The 20,083-nt window shown below is 44.1% G+C and overlaps 1 long non-coding RNA gene across 1 annotated transcript; it reads right to left on the bottom strand.

The window, feature by feature from the left end:
* Positions 1-1,280: 1,280 nt before the first annotated feature.
* LOC128790750 (uncharacterized) lies at positions 1,281-15,787 on the bottom strand. Its single transcript, XR_008431847.1, has 4 exons — positions 15,649-15,787; positions 13,813-13,957; positions 4,185-4,276; positions 1,281-1,507 (listed from the first exon to the last, which is right to left on the bottom strand). It is a non-coding gene; the product is annotated as an uncharacterized LOC128790750 (long non-coding RNA).
* Positions 15,788-20,083: the final 4,296 nt, after the last annotated feature.

Here is a 20,083-nt window from a genome sequence, read left to right as displayed (position 1 = left end):
GATGAGGCACAAAGGGGAATCTTTCTGAAGAAAAAAGCAAATATTCATTTTATACCATATTTTAGCAGCATTCCCTGGGATTTAGGCCATTAAAGCCAACTGCTCCAGGATGTTTAGAGAGTGCTCATGAACACACCAGTACAATCTGAGGCTTTGCATAATTTTTCCTATTTTAATATCCCAGTGTTAACTTTTCAGTCCCCTGTGCTCTTGCAGCTCTTATTTACTTAGCACCCAATTTTTATATCCAACTTTGTGTGCTTGCAAACTGTTGCTTACCAACACATAAGGAAGGACCGTTTGGAGTTTCTAGAATTTTATTTTAAACAACTCCAAGGTTTTCCCAACCTAAAGCACTTTTGAAGCTCTGCCAGGCACAGGCCTATATCTGTAGTCTTGTGTTTTTTCTAGACTCGACTAAGCTAGAGCTCAAGATCCTTAGGGGGATGAAGATATCCCAGGGTCTCTACACTGTGTAGATATAGTGGTGAGAAAGCCTGATTCTCTATGAGTTCTAATAATCTTCCTGAAATGGTTGTTTACATGCCATTAGTGTGGAGGCCCTTGCTCCAATATGTATCTCCTGCTCAAGATTTCCCTTCTCAGAATGTGTTTGAGGACAGCAGCTTGAAGAAGCAACAGGGATGTTCCTGTGCCAAGGTGCACAATTTATTTTGGTCTTTGGAGTAATTAAGGCCATAATTATGAACTGATAAAATATTGTACCTTCAGTTCCTCAATCTAAGCCTATTGTCTAGAGCCAGCTTTTTCCAGCATCTTCTGGAGCTGATCCCTTCTGGAAGGGGAAAGTCCCAGAGCATTTCTGGGTCTCCTCACTATCATGGAGGGGCTGGCAGTGCCATCTCAGGCATTTCAATGCCAGGGAAAGAGAGGATGCCCAGGGTTCTCCCAGAAGTGCCAGGCAGCACCAACACAAGATCATTATGTGAACACAACAAGCAAATTATTTAGGTTTAGGCTGGATATCAGGAAAAGGTTCTACCCCCAGAGGGTGCTGGGACACTGACAAGGCTCCCCAGGGAAGTGGCCACAAGGCTGCCGAAGCTCCAGGAGCATTAGGACAACGCTCTCAGGGATGCACAGGGTGGGACTGATGGGGTGTCCTGGGCAGGGCCAGGAGATGAACTGGGTGGGTCCCTTCCTGCTCAGGGGATTCTTAGACTCTATGAAAAATGGGTAGACAGAGAACAGACAGAGTGGAGAAAGGATGAACTGAAACGCTTTCTCCCAGAATACTTTGCTTTTTACCAGTTTCCCAATCTGCTTTCTCCTCTTGTGCACATATTTTCCAGGCAGCCAGTCTGGATGGTTTAGTCCCAAAACTTGTTGACTCACTCAACCTTTGCATAATGAAGCAACTGCATTCCATCTCCCTGGCAGGTCAGGACCTTAGAGTGATGTCTGATGCCTCCGTGGCCTGGAGCACATGCTGGATAATCCCAAGATATCTCTGTGGAGATTTCAGGCCATCTGTAGTTTGGCAGCCCTGGATAGGGAGGGAAAAGAGTTAAAACACACAGTGTGAGTCTTTGGGGCTTCATGGTGCAATACAGCAAGAACAGAACAACCCAGCTGCATTTGTTTTGTTTTCTTGTCACCAGAGAAACGAGAAGGAAAAAATTGCAGTGGTGTTTCTATGAAATTAAGGGAAAAAAACCCACATAGTTTATAGAGGAAACCTCATCCCCTTCCCTAGCCTTTTACTGGTGATGGTTCAGAAAAAAAGTACATTTTTTAAACTTAGTCACATCCCATCCTACCCCACCCCACCCATGGTCCTTAACGCCATGTACAGACCTAGGAAAGAAATTTCATTTTTCTTCTTATCTAAACATTTGCTGGAGCCTGGAGGTGCAGTCTACAGGCGGCCCCCTCCCTCTCCCCCTTCACCATGCAATGACTACTCTGGCTAAGGTTAAACTAAAATAGAGACTTTCTATTTTAGATTTCAGCTAACTGCATGAATAATATTCCCTCAGGACATACTCATTATATTGAACCATAAATCTATGGGGGACACTTTTGCAATGACTAATGGGTATAAATAGAAAGGAAAGGAATTAATTATTGCCTTATCCTGGGAAAAGAGGGGGCTGGAATGCAGCAGATAGGGAAAAAGGTTTTTTTTTTTTCTGAATCTGAGGGGTATATCAGTGTGGGCTGCTTCACTGGAAGGGGGCTGGGCCTGGTTTCAGTGACTTCCCTCAGGAGGCTGGGTGGCCTGGCAAGGCCTCTTGGGGGGTCACTAATTGAGCTGATTTATTTGGAATGTTAATTGTGTCTTTAATCCCAGCTTTGTCTCTGCAACCACGATATTCTGCCCTCGGGTCTTAAACAAAAAAGCGTTTCCAACATTAGCCTTTGTATGGAGCTGAATCCTTGAGCCAGATTATGTCTAATTCCCATTTCAATGGGACTCGTAAAGAGGAATTAGAAAGGAAATGTGAAAGAAAAAAATCTAACGCTGAAACCATTGAGGGAGGCTTTGTTGGCTTTAGGCACCTGTTACTGAGATCCTAAAAGAAAATCTGTGACTTCAAGCTTGCAACTTGTTACTAAAGATGTTCATCAAGAGAAAGCATTAAACTGAGGTTTTTGAAAACCCAGAATCCTCTGGGAGGCTGAGGAATGAGCTCCTGCAGTGGTTGGGAGCTGTGTCTGGCAACTCACTTCCATTCCCCCAAACTCTCTGGAAGACAAGTGCAGTCCTGGAGCAACAGATTCCATTGCTACCCCTTTCATGACCTCAGTATGGGACCAAAATTTTCAAGGTTAAATTTGCAATCACAATAATTTGCAAAATAACTTGAAACCCCAAAATTTTGCAGCTGATTCAAGTCTTGCTAACAGTGTATGCCACAGGCACACACACAGAGGTGCCACAGAACTGTAGTGAGACCCTTGAAATCTGTGTCCACCTCAACGATCCACTCAGGAAGCAAAATCCCAACTTGTCTTCAGACTTCCTTGGCCTGGCTTTATGTGCTGAGCCCTTCAGGACTTGCTTCCCTCCACCAAGGTGGAGGCTGTGGGAAGCTGCCCCGCTCCGCAGACATCCCTGTTTGGGGAGGGTGTGGGCAGCCTCCCAGCTGCTGTTCCTGTGGTTGCTGAGCTTTTCCACTGCTCCAGGGCTGCTGCTCCTCACGTATTTGATGTGGATCCAGGGAACCCTGTGCAGCCCGTCTGCTCAGCTCCCGGGTCACGTACAGCAGGGTGTTGCTTGTGCTTTTGGCACAACACTTAACACCTCCCTTTCCCATACACACATGCTGGAATTCTTGCTCTAACACAAAACATGGCCCTCGTCCCATCTGTGGCTCTCTTTATGCTAAAGAAATTTAGAATTCCATAATGAATTGTCTTCCTGGCCAAATACAACATGGCAATAAAAAAATCCCCTCTACTATCACGTGAACTGGGAAAGAAAACAGTATTTGCACCAAATGTCTTAAAAGTTTGAACAGGAGTTTCAGGCATGTAAGAAATGTAATATAATTAGATACATAATCAGTGTTAAGACAAAGATTCTTATCTGAGCTGGTTTCAAAGGTGTTATTACAAAGTAACAACAACAACAACAACAAAAAAACCAAAACAACAAAAAAAAAAAAACAAGCAAAAAACAACCCCAACAAAAACCCCAAAGCAAAACAAAATAAAAAAGGTTCATTATTAAATAGGTATTCCCCTGAGACAAAGCAAGTACTCTGCAGAGTGAGTTAGTAGAGCTATATTCCATCCTTCCTTGGATTCCTTTCTGGATGGTACCTTAAATCAAGCCAAGAGATCAGGGTCACAAGGAAGTTTAAATATTTTTGCTGGAGATACAACATCCCCTTTTACTAGGGTAACTGAAATTCTGTGCACTTAATTGGAGCATTAACATGAGCTCTATCTCCAGCATCAAAGGAAATAATTTTGATCATGCACACAATAAATAACATCTTATGTTAATACTTGTTTTACTTAAGGCTGCCAGTGGAGCTGGAATGCTTATCTGCAGTCCAAAGAGGCTTGAGATTTTCCAGCTTCAGTGTGTGATAAACAGAATGAAGAGTAAGGAGGGGAAGGTGCAGGCATGTACTCACTGGCTTCTAAATACACTTCCTTTACATACTTTTTTTTACAAACAGTCCTTCTTTTACCTACTGTTCTTGTTTTACCTGCAGCTCTTCTTTTTACCTAGAGTTCTTCTACCTATACTTCTTCACCCTCCCTTCTGTCCCTTCTCCATCCAGGCTCTGGCAGCATCTATCTACAAATATGAAAATGCAAAGAGACACACCAAATGAGGAAGAAATAATGCATTACTCATTTTTTAAAAATAATTGTCTTCTTGGGCATAGAAGACAGAGTTTCATTTTACATTGAGATTTCCCTTGCATCACTCAAAGGAGTCCCAAAAGGGTTGGCATTACCCACCTGAGTGCTTCTTCAGACAGCAGCAAAACTACTGTCAATAAATTAAAAATGTGCTCTGCCATAAAGTCATTAAGTAAATAATTTGCACCTCTCCCAAACCTGTGATAGTGGTTGTGGCAGGTTCACCTGCTCACAGGAGAAGCTTCAAGGTTTAACAACTGAACTTGTGTGAGCTCAGGCCAATGTGAGTATACCCAAGAGCAGCCCAGGTTTGCCTTTGCACACCTCACTGACTCCAAAGCAGAGCCCATGACCTGTCTGCTCACCACATCTCTGTCAGACACTAAGAGAGAAAAGGTGAGTCTGTGACTGAGATACCATCCAGTAGACCCCATCCTCGGGGAGGCACAAGGACAAGCACAGTGAGACAGGATGCTGTAGCAGGGATGGGGGAAGGAAGGACTTGCAGGAGCCACTGGAAGCCCTGTGGGGAAATCAGTCTCTCACATCCCCTCTGGGGAATCCAGATAATTGAAGGCTGTAGGAGTGCTTGATAGAAAACCCCAGACCAGGGATGATTAAGCTCTCCAGGCCTCTCATGAAGAATATATGGATCCCATTGAGAGACCACAGTGGACAGTCACCTCCGTGGAGGAGGACCAAGGGCTGGCAGCAGGACACAGCAGCTGGGTTTGGCAAAGCCTCTGTCCTGATTTGCCTCTGGGAGCAAACAGCAAGCTTGCCTTCAGTCCAGGGTTTTGCTCTTGAAATCTTTGGGAAGAGGTGTGGGAGCACAGGAGATGCTAAGTCTATCTTTGTCCCTCAGCAGCTTTGGGAGTAGATGCTGCAGCTACCAATAAAATCCATGGCTGGAGCACACCAGAAGTTCCAGCAAAGATTACAGACTGGGTTTGCTGCCTTGGAGCTGCTGACACCCATGAGCAGCTCCAGCCACAGTTTCAACAGCATTGTGTGACTTAAGGGTCCTTTGCCAGAACTGGGAGCTGCTTTCATGCAGCCCAAAGTCCACATTTCAGGAGACTATGCATTTAAGAGCTGCCATTCAGATATGTGTTTGTATCATTCCCACATGACAAAGTCATTTATCATCATCACACCCTTAACAGATACAGTCCACAGGTGCTACCTTTCCTCATGGACAGTTTGAGTAGGACTCAAATTCCCTCATCCTACATGATAACAACCACACCCTACAAAACACCAAAAATTAAGAAGGCGTTACAAGTTTAAACACACATAGGAGACAATCTCCATTCTGTGCCCCTGTGGAGGTCCTATAATAACCTCCATCCTTTCCCTGTGCAGAACAGACATCCCAAAACACATCCACCACCTGAATATTCGCCTGTTGCAGTCTCCATGCCCTGTCACTCCATGGGGCTGCCCCTTAAAGCAGCAGAACTGACCCACTGCTCCACATATCCCTCCACTTGTCCCTCCAAAAGATTTTTTGCCCGGCACAGGACACTCTGTGTCCCAGCAGCCTGTTCTCACAAGCCATCAGCTGCTTCCCAGCCACTCCTATGTCCCAGCTCCATTGTAGCTCTCAATTTCCCTATGCTAAGTGTTGGGGTTCCCCTCTGGGTGGTGGTGTTCCACCTCTAGTGATGGAGGTTCCCCTCTTCTCTCTCTGGGGGCAGTTTCAGTGCTGCCTCCCAACCAGGATTCCTCACTAGTGCCCCATCAGCAGCTCCTTGGACCCATTAAATCTCCAGCTGGACTTTCCATCCCTGTCAGGTGAAGGTCCTAGATCCAGACCATCAGGAAAGCACTTGGCACAGGACCCATACCAGAGCAACTTCTGATCTGCGGGGAGTGCTCTGGGGTCTCACTCCTTTCTGAGCTTCTCTCCTGTTCTCCCTGTTTGGGTGGAGAAAGGACTGGGTCGGACTCAAGATCTTGGGAAAGGGATAACTTGGTGATTACGGATGAGAGTGAGGGGTTCTACACTGTGACGGGATGGTTTTAAGTAGCTCTGATCTTATTTTATTGAATCCTTGTCATAACAAGAGCTGTAGACAGGATTTCCCTCAGCAGGTTCCAGCAATAACACTGTGTTTGTTCTTCCTGTGTTGGGGAACTTTTTTTCACGAACAGGACGGGACAGCTGGGATACATTTCTTGAGCTTTTATTGTAGCATCAGCCTCATTACATGGTTGAGACAATAGATAGATGGCAAAAGCTTGCATACAGCTGGCAGCAGTCAAAGATGTCTTTGTTACAGGACATTTTAAAAACTTTCTAGGCAATAGCATATTGCTAAAGCTTAAAGACAGTTGTTTTAGCTAATTACTAAAAGTATACATACACTTGCTTCACAAAATGATTGCTTGTATGCTTTCTATTAACAATATACAATACATCATTATTAAGCTTAAAACCTTCTAATATCTTGCTAAGCATATTTTCTTGCAGTCTTAAGTTCTATCTCAGCCAAGTCTAAAACTGAAGCTGCTGTTTCATGTCCTTGCTTACTATACTATTGTAGTATTTTCTACCTTTGCAGACTTTGCAGCTGCAGCTAGTTCTAATTTTCTCTGCTCTTTCTGTTTCTGAGGCCTGCATTTCCAGCTTTCTGAAAATCATCTTACCTTCACTATTTCCCACATTTCCCCTTCTGGGTACAACCAAAAAGAAGCCGTTTTAACTTTGTTGCTTATTAACACCTTGTGTTACATAGCTCTACTATAATATGTATTTCTTTTTGCTTGTTTGAATTACCTCTGTTGTTTGCTTTAAACCTTGCTTTTTTTCCACCACAGCAATTTTAATACTGTAAAATATCTGGTCTCTTCAAAGGATATAAGTCAAATCCTGTAGTAGTTACTATTTACTGTTCTAGTAAGTCTCGTCCATTCCAAGGTCTTAATTCAAAGCCTTCATCTGTGTCTATACTTGCATCCACAATCTCTGTAAGATCTTGAGCACTTTCTGTGATTCCATTTCCAACTTCTCTCTCTTGTATGATAAAAACTTCTTTGATAGTTTTGTCCATCATTTGTCACACACACTGAACTATGCAAGGTACCACTACTAATATCACTACTAAAACAACTAACACATATAAACCTATTTTACAAAGTCCCCTCAACCAAGGTGTAAAGCTCCATCCTTTGAACAAATTGTCTAACCATGATCCACTGTCTTCTTTGATTTGAGCTGTTAAATCTTTCAGCCGTTGTATACTTTTGTGGATGTATACTTTTCAGAATGGTCAGACAAATTCATGCAACACAATCCTTCAAATTCCTCATAACCATGTCCATGTGCCAGTAAAAGAAAATCAATTGCTGCTCTATTTTGAAGTGTAGCATGTTTAACACTGCTGATGTCTGTTAGCATATCACTGATTGCAATGGATATGGCATTGGTTTGTTTACTCAGCCAACATCTAACTCGATCTGTTTCAATGCCATGGCAGAAGCAAGTTGGGGTAGAAGTAAATCTGCTGAAACTCTTTTCGCAGCTTTCCAGGGTCTAAAATCACTGTTACAATTTTCTTCATATTGATGGGCAAATCTTTTTCCTCTATGTTTTTTCTTAATGACTGTCTTAGCACTAGGTGCTAGAACAGTAAGTTGTCCATTACTGCATAGACCACCTTCAAGGTGTGATGGAATGCCTTGCCAAGCTCTATCTCCACAAATGAACCAATATCCTTGTGGTAATTGTGGATACCCTGGAAAGTCCACCCCAACTATCTGAATAATTACACAAAACACTTGAGTTTCTCTAAGCGGGGTAATTGGGAGTGACATTGTATTTTGGAGGATCGTTCTCTTGCCAATTGTTATCTGAAAACATAAGACAGAAATCCATTGTTAAGGAAGCAAGAATCTCCAGTTCTTGGGGCTCAGAAGGTGCTTTAAGGAAGTTCTTTGGTCCAAATGTCCCAGTCAGCCACAGGATTGCTCCTGTTGGCAACCTCACCTGATTTACTATTAAGTTGCTTTTTGGTCAAGAGATCATAATATATAGGTATCGGCCAATCTTTTACTGGCACACTGAATAGACAGGTTGAAAAAGGCTTTTCTGGGTTCTAATTGGACAGATATATGGCATCTGAGACTGCTGCCTTGGCTAAGGTCGCCCAAACATTTGTTTTTGCTGTTCCACAGGCAAATCTGCACTACAAGAAGCAAGCAAAGCTAGCCAGCACCAGCGTAACACTCAATTTCCCTCCATAACTTTTGTGAGCTATTTTTTGACAAAAGATTTCCCCATATATTTCAACTCACAAATTCTGCTTTTGTTCCTTCCCCAAGTTGCCTGGGGACTAAACAACTGTGTTAAAAATGGGGTAATTTCATCTTTAAAAATTCAGTGAGGGGATTCACTTTCTCTGATTCTATAAGATAGCACAATGGAAACCATACTTTTGCCAAAAGAGCTCTATGGAACCAACAATTTACATTTTTATTATTGACATAAAATCAAGGTTGGCAAGTTCCACAGGTACGTCAGGCATGACCCATAGTCTCTCTGTTTGGCTCACATCTCTGAACTTTTTTTTCCATTTTTGGACTCATTTCCATTTTGGACTCATCAGAGTCTGATGTGGTTTGATGTTCTTCACTGGAACCCACTTAGAGACACAAGCATACCCTTTGCCTCAAGTTATTAGTTGGAAAGGGCCTTCAATTTATCCTGTCTCAGGGTTTCTAATTAAAACAGGGGGATTTTCTTTCAGTTTCGCCTGTGTGTTATTTGAAAAATGCCTAAAAATTGTTGGATTCGGTTTTGTAAAAGAGCTGTTCAAAAAGTTAAAAACATATAAAGCTTTGCTCAATCTCATCTATGGTGTCGCCTCTACTCCCCCCTTCTGTTGATTTAGAATGTGTTTTATCATGTGATATGTCTTTTCAATAATTGTTTCACTTTTGGAGGAGTGAGGAATACCAAAGGTGTGACAAACACTCCAATCTATTAAAAATGTGGCCACTTTTTGGGATATATATGTGGGGCCATTGTCTGTTTTTACTTCTTGGGGCACACCCAGTGAAGCAAATGTTTGTAAAAAAATGATGATAGGTATGATTACTCATTTTTCTTGAGTGGACAGAAGCAAAAACCATACCTGAGAATGTGTCCACTGACATATGGATGTTCTTAAATTTCCTAAAGGAAGGGTACTTAGTGATATCTGTTTGTTATAACTGTAGGTTTTGTAAACTCTGTGGGTTGACCACTCCTGTAGAAACAGAGAATTGTACAAGTTGACAATTAGGGTAAGTACTAATGATAGTTTAGTTTGACTTTTGGAAATGTGAAACATCTGTACAAGTGCTTGAGCGTTTTGGTGAAAAAAGGTATAACTCAGTTTCATTTGTTTAAAAATGTATGGTAAAGTGTTTGAAACCACTATTGTCAGTTTATCTGTTCTTGTATTTCCTTCTGCTATAAATCCTGGAAGTGAGGAATGAGCTTTAATGTGAGAAACAAAATATTGGTGAATTTGGTGTTGTAAAATTGTATAAAGACATGAAAGCCAGTGATATAGGGTATTATTACTAACATCCTTAAAAACTGATCATTCTATTCTTTTAACTAGATTAGTAACATAAGCAGAATCTGTAATCAAATTAAAAGGTTGTGGAAAGAGTTGAAAAGCCCTAACCACAGTAGCAATCTTGACAATCTGAGGAGAGCCTTCTATTGTTTGAATGTCTGATTCCCATGCTTTAGTTGTTTGATTTAACCATATTATTACTGATTTATGTGTCTCCCCTGACCCATTAGTGAAGGGAGTTATAGCATGCAAAGGATTTTCATTTAGCATGGGTTTTTCTCTAGAACTCAATTTTACTTGTAATAATTTGTGGGCTGGATAATAATAGAACAAACACCTGAAAAATCTCACAATGTATTTTGTAAATCATCTGAATTTTGTAATGCCCAACCAAGATAATCTTTTTTCAGGGCTAAATAGATAACTGTAAAGTCTTGACCTGTTAAAGTTAGCAGTCTTGTTCTGGGTTTAATTACGATTTGTGTTGTCATCTCCATAGTTGTAAAAATTGTCTTTGGGGACTTGTAAGAAAGAAAAGCCTATTCCATTATTAACAAAGGATCTCTTTTAGAAGGGTCTCATTGAAAAATGAGACCATAAAGTTGTAATTTTTTTTCCTAAAACTGCAAGGAAGAAAAGTTTTTCTCAAGCATGACAATGAGCCTGTATCCTTTGGAAAGCTTACCCTTCCCTTCCCTCACTATTGTTTCATGTCCTTGCTTACTATAATACTGTAACTTTTTCTACCTTCAGACTTTGCAGCTGCAGCTAGTTCTAATTTTTTCTGCTCTTTCTGTTTCTAAGGCCTACATTTCCAGTTTTCTGAAAATCATCTTACCTTTACTATTTCCCACATTTCCCTGTTCAGAAGAGCTGAATGCTATGATTGTGGAGGAATCAGCTCTGGCAGAGATTAGGCCTTTTTGGCTGCAAAAATTGATGCTTGGTTGGCAGAAGGTTTCTCCAGAATTCCCGTGTTTCTATAGAATATCCCGAACTCAGCCAAAGGTTTGAAAGGAGACAATTCAGACGTGGTGAGGTTAACCGTAACCTGAGGAGGCTGTCAGGTCAGTGCTCCCATCTTAGCACCCTTTCTGTTAAGAAAGGAGGGCTGGGAGGGGAGTCCCCCCCGCCACCTGCAGCCACCTCCTTCACACACTAAATTTCCACAAAAATACATGGAACAGGAGCAAAAAGTACCGGATTTTCAGTGCTTTGCTGGAACCTGGCCTTAAATGAAAGATAAGTTATTTTTCCAATCTGGTGCCCTGGGTGAGGAAAATTATTTGGGTTTTTTTCTCAGTTGTTATGAGGCATCCATGTTCTCCATGTGGGCAGGACATGGGGAATTGGCTCCAAGACAAGTCACAAGATGGGGTGCAGCATCCCAATGCCATTCCCCCAGAGGCTTCAGCTCTAGGCATGGCAATAAGCTCACAGCAGGCACATCCCTTTTCCAGCTCGGGTCATGACTCTGCTTCATCTGCCCTAAAGCTCTTCGTAAGCCAGGAATGATTTTTTTCATCGCCTCGCCGGAGCAGAGTGCAGTGTAAACCTGTACATCTGTAACACCTGGAGGGAACCTGGATCCCACATGTTGAGTCCCTGTGACCACATCCTCTCTTCACAGAAGCCAGCAAGGAGCACTCAGGAGCTATTCAAGATGGGCACAGCCCCGAGGGTCTCCAGCATCTGCTCTCACAGCCACCCCTTCTCCTGGGCCCCTGGCAGGACCAGTCACGACACCCAGCTGCTTGCAGGGACAACCAGGTCACATGGTTGCAGCTTTCTCCTTCTCAGCTTATCCAAGCCCTGGGCAAGGAAAATATTGACAACCATAATGACATCTGTGCTCTTACTACCAGACAGGCACAGCACCCGCTTCTGGCAAAACGATCCCTTAAGGAATCCCTGGAGCATCCTGGGTGGCGTGATTCTGTGAGAGAGAATTCAAATTTAAGGTATGAATATACACAGCTGGTTTCTCCTGATGTAAACCCATGGCTTCTCCCTTTTGGAGACTTTCCAGATGTGTGGCCATTGCAGGCAAAGGGTAATAAAAAATCCCAGCCATAAATGGAAATGTTTGTAAGGGACAGAGTCAGACCAGCTGCCAAGTCACAGTTACTGCAGGATGACTAAGCAGCAAAGTTGGCACAAGATCCTGCACTTTCTGTAACTGCTGCTCTTTCACACAGACAAAAACCATGCAGATGCTCCCTGCCACTCCCAGATAGAGCTTGGTGACCAGAAACACAAAGACACTGGGAAATAGTAAGCAAAGGGGTGACTAGCTCCTGAAGCCTGGCTCTGAGTATTCTGAAGCAGGGGTGGTCCCAAATCCAGCACAATTACCTTGAGATAAGAAGTCAAGAACCATTTCTAAGTTTACAAAGATTAACCCACACTTTCCAAGTCCTTTCTGAGTCAAGGTGATGCACTCAAGAGGGGAAAAGATCCCTCTATAATTTTCCTTTGCCTTGTGTAGTGCTTTGGGACTGCAGAGTGAAACCCTGAAACCCTCCGAAACCCTGACTAAGCCAGGACTCTGCAGGGAGGACTTTCTGTTGCCTCTGGTGACAATGGGGACCATCAGGGTCACAGCTAAATGGTTGAGGCTGGCAGGCATCATGCAGTCCAAAGCCCTGGCTTGAGCAGGGTCAGCCAGAGCAGGATGTCCAGAACAGTGTCCAGGATTTTGAGTGTCTCTACAGATGGAGAGCATGCAACGTCTCTGGGCAACCAGGTCCAGTGTCTGACGACCCTTACTCTAAAAAAAACAGTGTTTACTTGTGTTCAGGTTGAATTTCCTGTGTTTCAGTTTGTGCCTGTTATTACCTCTGGTTCTGTTAAAATCACTTGATTATTAAATTTCTCTTAAGGTATCAGTAAAAGGTGTCAGCCTCTGATTCATTGAATGATTAACATTTAAGACTACATTTCAAACATTTTAATAGAACTCAAGGGTCTCTTTGGAGGGTTTTGATGCAAATTTCCTGGGAAAAAATGTGCACTTCAATAAATTTATTTTTAATGATGCAGCACATGTGTCCTATCTAGTGTTGAACAAGCAGTCATTAATGCAACAACAACAGTGTTTGGGGTTCAACTGAGCACTTCAGTTTCAATTTCACAACTGCACAGTGAACACGTGTTTCTAATCTGGCTATCAACACCATGGGACTGAAAACAAACTGGAGACAAAATAGTCACAGGCTTGATTAAACTATGCGAACTTATGAAAAAATAGCATAAAAATCATAGAATCAGAGAATCTCAGAATGGTTTGTGTTGGGAGGGACTTTAAAGCCCATCTCATTCCCACCCCCTGACATGGGCATAGACAACTTCCACTATCCCAGGTTGCTCCAAGACCCATCCAGCCTGGCCCTGAACACTCCCAGGGATCCAGGGGCAGCCACAGCTTCCTGGAGCACCCTGTGCCAGGGCCTTTCCACCCTCTGAGTAAAGAACTTCTTCCTAATATTTTTTCCTAATACATAACATTATGCAAGAGTTGAAGGGTGGTGTGAACTCTTGGGATCCTAAGGAACCATTCACTTCAGAAACAGCCACCAGGGCCCCCTTTAAAACCGGTGACTTGTATGGACCAGTTTGTCACCCTCTGACCTGTCTGATACAGCTCTGGACAATTTTACTCCTGACATGTTTACTTCTTGGCCCTGCTTTTACAGAATCTGTTGCATAGAGGAATCAAAGGAGATAGGTTCTGCTCCCATGTCTCCCACAGTCTTGGTCTTGGGCAAGCTGCTAATTTCTTTGGTTTGCAGCACCCCACCAACAAAATATCTCCCAAAATATTTTTCCAGCTCTTGTCATTACCTACCAACCCATCAGACATCACAAAAAGTATTAATGAAATATCTTTGTCAACTACCTTGTTTAAAGTATGTAAGACAGGTCCTGGGATGTGGCAACGGCTGGATTATGCCACGGCTGACTCACCATTCAGTCATGGAGCATCTACTGTCAGAGTGGTTTTTGGCCATGTCTTGCCACATCAATAAAGGCCTTCCCAAGCCCTGCAAAAAAACCATACAATGTGAAACCAAGGAACCCTGAATTTGCAGGAAATCCCAAATCCCCTTGTGACAACGAGGGGTGGAACTGCTCAATTTGTGTTTGATAGAATCACAGAGTCACCGAACCACAGAATATCCTGAGTGGAAGGGAACCACAAGGATCGTCAAGTTCAACCCCTGGCCCTGGCACAGACACCCCAAAAATCTCACCATGTGCCTGAGAGCATTGTCCAAACACTCCTTGGGGTCTATCAGCCTTGGGGCTGTGATCATTCCCTGGGGAGCTTGGTCAGTGCCCCAGCACCCTTGGGGAGAAGAACCTTTTCCTGATATCCAGCCTAAACCTCTGCAGACACAGATGTAGCTGTTCCCTCAGTCCTGTCACTGATCGCAGAGATGGGTGTTGCTCCTCCACTGCCCCTCATGACGAAGCTGCAGATCCCAGCAAGGTGTCCCCTCAGTCTCCTCTTCTCCAGCTGAACAAACCAAGTGACCTCAGGTGCTCCTCAGTCAGCTTCCCCTTCCCCATGTTGGAGTCCCTTGTTTGAACATTCCCCAGCAGCTGTGAGGCCCAGGGCTGCTGCAGAGGGAAACTTGTGCAAGGCCAGCCTGTTCCTGCCTAGCAGTAAATGGTACTTCCAGCAGGACCCCGCGGCGCCTCGAGGCACATCCCAGGCTGCTGTGGGGACATCTGGTTTCAGGCACAGTAATCTGCCACATGTTCTCATTTCCCCTGCATGCCAGATTCCTTTTGACACACTTTTCAAAAGAGCTGTGGAGCTACAGATGGGGCTCATCCAGCTGCCCTCGGCTGTGTCCTGTTCAGTACGTGCCCAGTGCTTCTGGCTCTTGGAGCCAGGAAAAACTGCAGTTTGCAGCTCATGGCCCAGGATTTATCTGGGACAGACTTGCTTGAATAAAGCAGCATGCTGGGTTTACAAGCTGCCTTTAAAAATCTCAAGGACTTCAAACCCCGTGGAAAACACCGTGTGTAACTGTGTTCAGCTCTCATGTTAACCAAAACATAATGCTGTGTGCAGGGATAATTTTACTACTGGTGGTGCTATCAGAAATCCAGAGAAATAATCCAGGCCGAACTTCCTATTTATGCAGAAGTAAACACGGCTCAGGTGAAAGAGCAAACATGTTGTGGCTCCTGAGGGTTTGGATTCTTTGGGGGCAAGAGAGGGATTTGCAGGGACTTCAGAAGTTTTAGACAAGCACTTCCATGTTTATGAGGGTTCAAACTGCTTTCTAAAGCCAAACCAGGAATTAAACAACAACCAGACACTGACATATGCCTGTCCCCTGCTTCGGGAGCACTGAAAATTGTGGGGACCAAGGTTATTCCTGCTGATTCCTGCCCTGCTTGCTTTCTCTTAAGCCGCAAAAAATGCTAGTTGAGGGGAATGGGGTTTGGTTGTGAGGACCGAAGAAAAGAAAGACAGAGAAAAATGGAAGGAGGCAACCTTAGAATCACATTTAAGGATCTTTAGGGTCTCGTTACACCAGGTCTGTGCCGTGAGGAGAAGCCTGCTTCCAAAGTGGTGTCCTCAGGCCCACACTGTCTGTGGCCTGTGCTGCCACTGCCTTAGGCCAGGCCCAGGGTGGCAGCAGCAGAGGCAAAGGGAGCTTCTATAGAAGGCAAATATGTTTTTATATGCAGGATATATCTTGAAACCTTGGCTTACCTCTGTGGCAAAGACTTTGGCTGCCAGGGCTGGCCTTGAGATGCCTAGATTGCAGCATGAGTCATGCAGGTGGACTGGTTTGGTTTGGTATGGCTGACTGCAGGAGAGGCATTTCTGACATGGCAGAATTCCCCTTATGGTGTGCACCAGCATCTGAGGTTTAATGTGCCAGTAGGAGTTAATCCCCCCACTCCTAACACAAGAAAAGCTTGTTTCTGGAAAGCAGGAAGGACGTCAAAGAGCATCACCACTCATGCAAAGGGCAAGGAGAGATTAGCAATGAAACGACCAACTTCTAGTGATTTTTGGCATGGCAGACAGCAGGGAGCATCCTCAATGAAAGGAAAAAATGAAGCAGATTCAGGGATGATCCTGAGAATGGACCAGCTCCAAGGTTTGGATTGGAAGGGACCTTAAAGCTCATCTTGTTCCAACTCCCTGTGAAATAAGCAGGGACAGCTTCCACTAGACCAGGCTGCTCCAAGCCCCATCCAGCCTCTTCCAGGAAGGGCACATCTGAGGTATGTGGGCACCATGAGGTCTGGCAGGCTGTCTCTCCTCCTCAGCTTGATTCTGCAGAAGGATGCTATTTATTTCCTCTTGTCAATCCTCTCCCAGGCTCGCCTCTGTGATTGAGAACTCTCCGAGGCTCATATTTTCCAGGATAAGGGGTTAGATTTCAGCTTCAAAAATGATTTGCTACTGACTGGCAGAAGGTTGAGGATTGCATTCTACCTGCATTCTGCATTCTACCAATCCACATAAAATACAGAGGTTGCCTTCCTCAAAGGTTGTTTCAAAGCTGCCTGTGCACAGACAATTTGTGACTTAATCCCTTCCCAGTCTCCAGGATGGCTGTGCAAAACTAATTGTCTCGAGGTTTTTCTTGCCAGAAGTCTAGCTTGGGTTCTTAATCTGTTCCATGGAATGGCTTTGCCATGTCCTAACACCACCTTTATGATGGGTAGAGGTCTCAATATCAAGGAACAAGCCTTTGGACTTTCTGCCATAGCCTGACCTTGTTGTGCTCCTGCAGGCTTCTGCACCTAAAACAAGAACTGAGTGTGAGGTCATGAGAGAAAAAAAAAAAAAAAACAAGACAAGTAAGGGGCCTCAGATGATAAATAACTTCACAAGGAAAGGAGGAACACGACCTCTGTGTGGGGTAAAACATACCATAAAGGTAGAAAATGGGCTTAATGACCTCCTCATACTTTATTCTTGGCGACTAAAGAAACATGAGTTTGATGAGGCAGCATCTTTTATGTGGCCACTAGATAGTGTTAAAAAAAAAAAGTTCTTAGACAGAGGATGAAGTCTGTGGCTGTACTAAGACTGCTACAGCTTTGTGCAGTCAAGTCAGATGATGTTGTAACAGTAGATGATGGCCCTCAAAGTTTCTTGCATGGTTTTTCCCCTCTAGGAAATTCATCTCCAGAAACAGTTTATCTCCCAAGACCTTTAGAGGCATCCAGAACAAAGAAGAAGAGTTATTTACACCCCAACCCTGGAAGTGTTGGATGGGGCTTGGAGCAACCTGGTGTAGTAGGAAGTGTTCTTGCCCACAGCAGGGGTTTGGAACAAAATAATTTCCAGGGTCCCTTCCAATCCAAACTGTCCTATGATTCTATGATTCTATAAAGTGACATAACCAAAAGTGAAGAAAAAAGAAAAAAAAAATGTCCAGATGTATGTGGTAAAGGGTAGGAAGTGTCTGCTTTGCCTCCAGCTTCTGCTATTTCTTTTGATTTTCCCTTTTTAATATATTACCATCAAGAAGATACACGCCAGCTGCATTCTTGTCTGGTTCAGCAGCTTGGATGTTAAATGCCAACATTTTCACAGGGATGACAAAGCTGAGAAGTGTTTCCTGCTGGTGTCTGCAGAGATGGATGGGACCAGGAGCACTGCTCTGCTGAGACCATGAGCAGGTGGAAGGGCTAAGCAATACTTCAGGGATATAAGTCATTCCATGCATTCCCAACCCTCAGTGGAAGGGATGTGTCACTGCCACAGCGTGCTCCTGGGAGCACCTCTGTAGTTTCCATGTGTGACAGGGATGCCCACATCTGTAAGAAACTAAAAAAAATCCAAGAAAAATAAGGAAATAGAAATTAAACAGTGCCCCTTACTGTGTTCAGAACTACAGCTCACCTTTTTGGTGAGGCTCACCTGGCTGCAGTCCCCCTCCTGCCATACGTCCTCCAGAATCTCTGCTAATGCAATATACATTTTCTGTGGAAAACCATAGAAAACAGACACTGTGGATCCAGCCTGAACTCCCTATAAAAAATGAGGAGAAATTTTGAGGGGCAAGACCCAGGTAGAGCATCTATGTTTGCCTGTGGGCTTACCTATGGACAACCAGGGAAGGCACTGTTAAGGGGAGTTACAAAAAATTAATTGTTTGTCAAATTAAAGTCTTCTCAGCCTAGCCAGACCATAACCACTTATTTAGTCCCATTATTACATAGGTCTCTAAACCCTAAGTGACCCAATTATGGATGGGAATTAGCAAAAACTAAAATTGTTACATGCAAGTCTCCCAAAGCTGCACCATGCTCTGGTGATCCTCTTTCATCCCATGCAACATTATGGGAGGCCATCAGCTTCCTAAATCCTTTACCTGGAGAGGGAGGATGATGATGATGGTGTGTGCTGGGGGCAGGGAGGGAATGGTCTTCTTCCACGGCCTTGAGTCTGCTGAGAATGAATTCTGTGTGTCAACCCCATATTTCTGTATTTCTTAATAAGTTGCAGTCTTTACTGTTTGTCCACGATTCTTTCTTATAAAATTTTACTTATTTTAAGGGGAAAAATCATGCATTTGGACTAAATAATGCATACCTTAAACTAAAGCGTGCTTGGGAATATGAGCAAGCCCCAAACCACAGAGGAGCAGGAGGCATTTGAACGCTCAGTTATTTGGCTGTCACAGCTAGGAGAGGCAAAGCAACAGATCTCTGCTCCTTGGGAAAGTTGTAGGCACAGGAAAGGCTCTTAAATATACAGTTCAAAATCATCCTAGAGCTGATGGGTATGTGTTTTAGAAGTCCTACCACACTGGTAAAGCAGTATCATCAATCTAGTCCTTCCCCAGCCATCACCTTCCCATGAAGGGGTATGAAACAGTGTTGCCTCAAATGAGGAGCATTTAGTCAAAGGAAAACAGAGAAATGTGGCCCAAATTCTGTTGTTGTTACATAAACCCCCTCGCTGAACATCTGGAGAGCATCTGAAATTTAATAAAGCAGGCCTGCAGACAGGCATTTTGACCTTCCCTGTAATGGAAGCACAAAAATTAAGACTGAAAAGAGGGGAGTGAATATCACCAGAAATGGAAGAAAAATTAAGTCTAGCATTTCGGGGCCAGCTTTGTCCCAGACACTTGACAGGGCTTCCACAGTCTTACCTGAGCAATGCACAACAGTGGGGAGAGACAAGGCAACACTGCCAAACACAAGGTGCTGGGCACTTGTGAAAAAATCCTGCTGGTCCCTGTCTCCTGGGAAAGCCAGGTTGCCACCTGGTTCTGGTTAAAATTGTGATTCTTCTGGGCAAATTGGAATTTAAAGGGAACATTTAGATTTTTCTCTGAATGACATGGTGAAATGATGGGGGAAACTGACAAACACTCCAGAACTGAGGCTCAGAATCTGACATTTTTCACTGGTTTGGGATCTTCTTTTCCTTTCTGCAGAGCGAAAATGCTAGGGCATGGTTAGGAGTGGAGGGGGAAAATGAACAGAAACAGGAAAGATCCCTCCTGCCAGCTACCTTTTTTAGCAATAAGCTTTAAACCAGCCCAAAGACAGGGAGATCTTTCCCCAGGTGCCTTTTGCATCCCTCAGTTGGATATGGCCCAGGTGAGATGTGAGTGGGTACATGCAGCAGGGGGTGGGCAGAAACCCCATTTTCCCACCCCTTTCTGCTGCAGCAGCCCATGCCACGAGCTGGGCATCCCTAGCCACAAATGTGTAGCCTAAGGGCTTGCCCTGTCATGTTTCTCCATGCCTGACTCATGCCAAGGACTGTGGCAAGCCATTAATAGGTACTTCTTGAGCTGTAACAAAACCTGCCTTTCTTAGGGCAAATATGAAGGCATTTTTTCCTGACTTTCCATGGAGAGGAGAGCAGGAGATCTGACACAAACAGCTGCCACCCACAGAGCCACCCCAGAGCTGCTCCTCAGACTTTCCAGCTGTGAGTGAGGTGTCCCCGTCCTCCAGGGAGGCACAGAGATGGAGGCAGCATGACTAAGAGGAGGACATGAGACAATGTCCTGTTGAATGTCCCCACTGCCTGGGGAACAAGTCACTTTGCAGGAATCCACAGTGAAAAGCTGTGACAAGCCCCGGGACACAGAGGTGTGGGTTCCCCAAGGACCTTTTAGAGATGTAGAATCAAGATCTGGGAGGGAGGAAGTCAAGTCAGA

Source organism: Vidua chalybeata, chromosome 7, assembly GCF_026979565.1.
Source record: "Vidua chalybeata isolate OUT-0048 chromosome 7, bVidCha1 merged haplotype, whole genome shotgun sequence".
Classification (NCBI taxonomy): domain Eukaryota; kingdom Metazoa; phylum Chordata; class Aves; order Passeriformes; family Viduidae; genus Vidua; species Vidua chalybeata.
This window is presented reverse-complemented; position numbering and strand designations above follow the sequence as displayed.